The following is a 5592-nucleotide window of genomic DNA, read 5'->3' on the forward strand; positions in this document are numbered from 1 at the left end:
GGATCACGAGGTCAGGAGATCGAGACCATCCTGGCTAACATGGTGAAACCCCATCTCTACTAAAAATATAAAAAATTAGCTGAGCGTGGTGGTGGGCACCTGTAATCCCAGCTATTCGGGAGGCTGAAGTAGGAGAATGGCATGAACCTGGGAGGTGGAGCTTGCAGTGAGCCGAGATTGTGCCACTGCACTCCAGCCTGGGCCACAGTGAGAGACTCCATCTCAAAAAGAAAAAAAAAGTGGAGTGCAAAGTTAACAACTATGGCAATTATGAGAGGACCCCCATTAAAATTTCTCTTTTCAGGTGAGTTTTCCATGGAATGTGGGGAAAGTCATAATTTGAACAACATTAAATATCCCCCCTCTACCCTAAACCTTTTATTCAATAACATACCTGTACACCCCTGTGAGAGGGTACTGGGGAATAAGAGATGGGCAGTCCAGTGTGGGTGAACCACATCCTCAGTCCTCTAATGGCTGCCTGGAGGGAGCTGCAGCCTATGGAGGTATCATGGGGACCATGGGCAGGAATTTCAGGCAGGGTGGGCCTGAGGGCTTGGAAGGAATTGGAAGGAGGGTATGAAGACGTGGTGGACAATTTGGGGACAACTCCTATTCTTTCCTAACTCTTCAGAGGAAGAAAACCTTACAGGAGAAGAAAAAGTGGACATTTGAGTAATATCACCTGTATTAGTCTGTTTTCATGTTCTGATAAAGACATACCCAAGACTGGGCAATTTACAAAAGAAAAAGGTTTAATGGACTCACAGTTCCACGTGGCTGGAGAAGCCTCACAATGATGGTGGAAGACAAGGAGGAGCAAGTCACTTCTTACATGGATGGCAACAGGCAAAAAGAGAGAATGAGAGCCAAGTGAAATGAGTTTCCCCTTATGAAACCATAAGATCTCATGAGACTTATTCACTGCCATGAGAACAGTATGGGGGAAACTGCCCCCATGATTCGATTATCTCCCACCAGGTTCTTCCCACAACATGTGGGAATTATTGGAGTACAATTTGAGATTTGGGTGGGGACACAGAGCCAAACCATATCATTCTGCCCCTGACCCCTCCCAAATCTCATGTCCTCACATTTCAGAACTAATCATGCCTTCCCAGTAGTCCACCAAAGGCTTAACTTATTTCAATATTAACTGAAAAGTCAACAGTCCAAAGTCTCATCTGAGACAAGGCAAGTCCCTTCCACCTATGAGCCTGTAAAATCAAAAGCAAGTTACTTACTTTCTAGATACAATGGGGGTATAGGCATTGGGTAAATACAGCCATTCCAAGTGGGAGAAATTGGCCAAAACAAAGGAGTTACAGGCCCCATGCAAGTCCAAACTCCAGCACGGCAGTCAAATCTTAAAGCTCCAAAATGATCTCCTTTGACTCCATGTCTCATATCCAGGTCATGCTGATGCAAGAGGTGGGTTCCCATGGTCTTGGGCAGCTCCACCTCTGTAGCTTTGCAGAGTACAGCCACCTTTTCCAGGTGAAGCATGCAAACTGTCAGCGGATCTGCCATTCTGGGGTCTGAAGGACGGTGGCCCTCTTCTCACAGCATCACTAGGCAGTGCCCCAGTAGGCACGGTGTGTGGGGGCTCTGACCCCACATTCCCTTCTGTGCTAGCAGAGGTTCTCCACAAGCACCCTGCCCCTGCAACAAACTTCTGCCTGGGCATCCAGGCGTTTCCATACATCTTCTGAAATCTAGGTGGAGGTTCCCAAACCCCAATTCTTGACTTCTGTGCACTCTCAGGCTCAATATCATGTTGGGGCTGTCAAAGCTTGGGGCTTATACCCTTTGAAGCCATGGCCCAAGCTGTACCTTGACCCCTTTCAGTCATGGCTGGAGCAGCTGGGATGCAGGGCACCAAGTCCCTGGACTGTGCACAGCACGGAGACCCTGGGCCCAGCCCACGAAACTTTATTTTCTTCCTAGGTCTCCATACCTGTGATGGGAGGAGCTGCCAAGAAGACCTCTGATATGCCCTGGAGACATTTTCCCCCATTGTCTTGGGGATTAACATTCAGCTCCTCATTAATTATGGAAATTTCTGTAGCTGACTTGAATTTCTCCTCAGAAAATAGGATTTTCTTTTCTATCACATTGTCGGGCTGTAAATTTTACAAACTTCCATGCTCTGTTTCCTTTATAAAACTGAATGCCTATAACATCCCAAGTCTGAATTAACACATCCCAGGTCACCCCTTAAATGTTTTGCTGCTTAGAAATTTCTTCCACCAGATACCCTAAATCATCTCTCTCAAGTTCAAAGTTTCACAGATTTCTAGGGCAGGGGCAAAATGCCACCAGTCTCTTTGCTAAAACACAACAAGAACACATATCTTTGCTCCAGTTCCCAACAACTTCCTCATCTCCATCTGAGACCACTTCAGCCTGGACCTTATTGTCCATATTGCTGTCAGGCTTGTGGTCAAAGTCATTCAACAAGTCTCTAGGAAGTTACAAACTTTCCCACATTTTATTGTCTTCTTTTGAGCCCTCCAAACTGTTCCAACCTCTGCCTGTTACCAGTTCCAAAGTTGCCTCCACATTTTCAGGTATCTTTTCAACAACACCCCACTCTACTGGCACCAATTTACTGTATTAGTCTGTTTTCTAAGATAAAGACATACCCAAGACTGGGCAATGTACAAAAGAAAAAGGTTTAATTAGACTCACAGTTCCAACTGGCTGAGGAGGCCTCACAATCATGGTAGAAGACAAGGAGGAGCAAGTCATGTCTTACATGGATGGCAGCAGGCAAAAAGAGAGAATGAGAGCCCAGTGAAATGGGTTTCCCCTTATCAAACCATCAGATCTTGTAAGACTTATTCACTACCACGAGAACAGTGTGGGAGAAACTGCCCCCAAGATTCCATTATCTCCCACTCGGTTCCTCCCACAACACATGGAAATTACGGGAGTACAATTCAAGATGAGGTTTGGGTGGGGACACAGAGCAAAACCATATCACCACCCCATGCTCGTATCTGAAACATAAAACTTTACTTGCTATCTACTTTGGCCCTTTCAGGCCAGTGTGGCTATTCCTTTTGTATATAGGTCTTCTCTAGTAAGAAGCCAAATATTTAAACTCACCTTTTCCCAAGGAGAGAAAAGCATGGGTCAGACCTCCAACATTGGCTGGCAACTACCAGATGGAGGGACCCAGTCAGGGGAAAGGTGGTGAGATGGCCTGGGGGGCTCCAACTGCCCCTTTTCTTTGGAACCAGGCAGGAATGAGGCCAATAATGTATTGATCCCCATTCTGTAGTATCTCTTTGTGCCCGTGTGTGTTCATGTGGGTGCGTGTTTCTTCTGTTGTGTATTCCTCTCCTGTTAAAAATGTAATGAACTCAGTCCAGGTACTTTTGTGGATTGTCATGCTATCCCTGTAGTTGATTCTAATGTCCAAATGTTTCATTATTTGCCAATGGTGCAATAAATACTGCTATGGCTAAAAAGCCTATATTTTCTATGAATGGGCCCATCTCCCACAAAAGTATACTAACAAAGGAAAAGTAGACCTATTAGACCTATCATAATAACATAATCTGAATAATCTGGCAGCAGAGCAAACTGAGACTCTATATATAAGTATTATTCCTTTTTCAACAAAGAATCATACGTCCTGATATCTTGCCAATTTGTTCTCACCCCCTGCCCCTGTTTCATATGGAGCCCTGTCAAATTCTACCTAAAGCCTTACACTCCTCTGTTTTTGGGGCTTCTGTGTCCTCACATGACTCCTACAGTGCTGGGTGCTCTGGCACCAGCAAAAAACATTACAGACTTAACGGTAGTTAGATTTTAATTTCATTACTTTGGACTTTAACCTGCCCTCTAATTAGATGATGAACTAAGGAAAATCTAATTACTTTTTCAATATTCCTTCGGTGGCATTCTTGATTATTGCCGTGTCCCATTTCTACAACTCACAGGGGCTTCCTGAATGTGGATAACAATCACCTCTTTCCCAACAAAAGCTGAAGTAACTCCCTTTGTTAAAGAGTGGGAAATCGGTTTGTTGGTTTGTTATGTGTCTGCTGTTTTATATTAGAATTGGCTCTGTAAGTTTCACCCCTACCATGAGATTAGTCAAGTTTAGGCACTCACGTAGCCAGAGGCATTTAAAACATGCTACAATTGCCCTCTGTCTCTTTTGTTTTGCAAGACAAGCGTATGACCTTTCCTTCAGCCAGGAGCCAGTGGGTAATGGATTACTTGATTGACTGAGTATGACACTGCTGTTGAGACAAGTACTTTGAACATATTTGGCAAGTTGAAAGTGGCATAGCTCATTAGGATACTATTATGTTAATTTGAAATGCCACTCATGTAAGGAAGCAGTTCTGCTATAATGGTACATTGTAAAGAACTGCCTAGATCCTTCAGATGGAAATGGCCTTACAGTGGTGAGGCCAGCTAGATGGTGCGGATCCCAGGACAATGTAACAGGCCGTGCTACCTGCCCAACTCCTATGACTTTATGAGGAAGGCAAGAAAAGAGACTGGAGTATCCTTGTGTTGCCTGATTGACTCCCACTGGCTTCATGGATTCAGGCAAATGAAGGAAACAAGAAAATAATGGGCTATGTCTAAGCTTTTATCTTTTGCCTCCGACCCCACATTTCTCAGAGGGGATTAACTTGCCACCAATTAACTTGCCCCATTCCCCCAGACTCACCATGGTCACCACAACCACTGGAGTGAAAATTAAGATCCTCATGCTCCTTTGCATCAGATTCCTGGAACAGATTTCACAAAGAGCCAAAGAGACAGTATCCTTAAAGATTAAAAACAAACACTAGTAACCCCAACCAAGAATTGTAATGGCAACTAGGGGAACAAGAACAACAGCAAAAAAGACAAAATTGCTTACCAAATGTTTACAGACACTTCATAGCCTCTCTACCTCATTTTGACTAAACTACTTAATATGTTGCATTTACTTTCAGTGTATTGGAGATAAGGTCCTGTGAGTTTGAAGTCTGTGATCCACCAACAAACATATTTTGCAGTAAGAGGTTTTCTTGTGGAGAACAGAAAAAATGCTGAGCGAGAGAAGCTATCCTACCCAGCAATTCAAAGATATTTCCCCTTCTCTGTTTTTACTGAGATGCAAGATGACTCTTCTGCTTCTGGGACAGTCAAAACACAGTAAGAAAACCAGTCCACAGGAAGGATTATCTTGGATACAAACCCTTTTCCTGGGATACTACATAATCCAAAAATACAAGCTGGTGCAAGACAGCTAAACATCAGTCCAGCTCCTCTTTGTGTCTGTAAATGTAGCTCCATGTAAGTGACTTGGAACAATTAAACCACAAAATCCCAACAAGACAAAGTGCAGACAATTTATAGCCCAGCTACAGCAGCTAGGGAGGAATATCTAATAGTCTTACCTAAGAAGCAATTACAAATGAAAGGGCTTCTCAGTAGTGGAGATTTATTTTTTTCAGGAGGCACTCTGCCAGAAAATTTTTTCACCGAAAGGCAGAGATCCATAAAACCTCCCTTTTATAAACTATATCATTAATAGATGTACCAGGCATATTTGCAACATTGGAGGAGAGCATG

The 5592-nt window shown here is 43.7% G+C and overlaps 1 long non-coding RNA gene across 1 annotated transcript; it reads right to left on the reverse strand.

Moving 5' to 3' along the window:
* Positions 1-740: 740 nt before the first annotated feature.
* LOC116469734 (uncharacterized) lies at positions 741-5333 on the reverse strand. The gene is made up of 4 exons (XR_004248332.1): positions 4895-5333; positions 4700-4760; positions 3112-3348; positions 741-2753 (listed from the first exon to the last, which is right to left on the reverse strand). It is a non-coding gene; the product is annotated as an uncharacterized LOC116469734 (long non-coding RNA).
* Positions 5334-5592: the final 259 nt, after the last annotated feature.

Source organism: Hylobates moloch, unplaced genomic scaffold (genome assembly GCF_009828535.3).
Source record: "Hylobates moloch isolate HMO894 unplaced genomic scaffold, HMol_V3 SCAFFOLD_5, whole genome shotgun sequence".
Taxonomy (NCBI): domain Eukaryota; kingdom Metazoa; phylum Chordata; class Mammalia; order Primates; family Hylobatidae; genus Hylobates; species Hylobates moloch.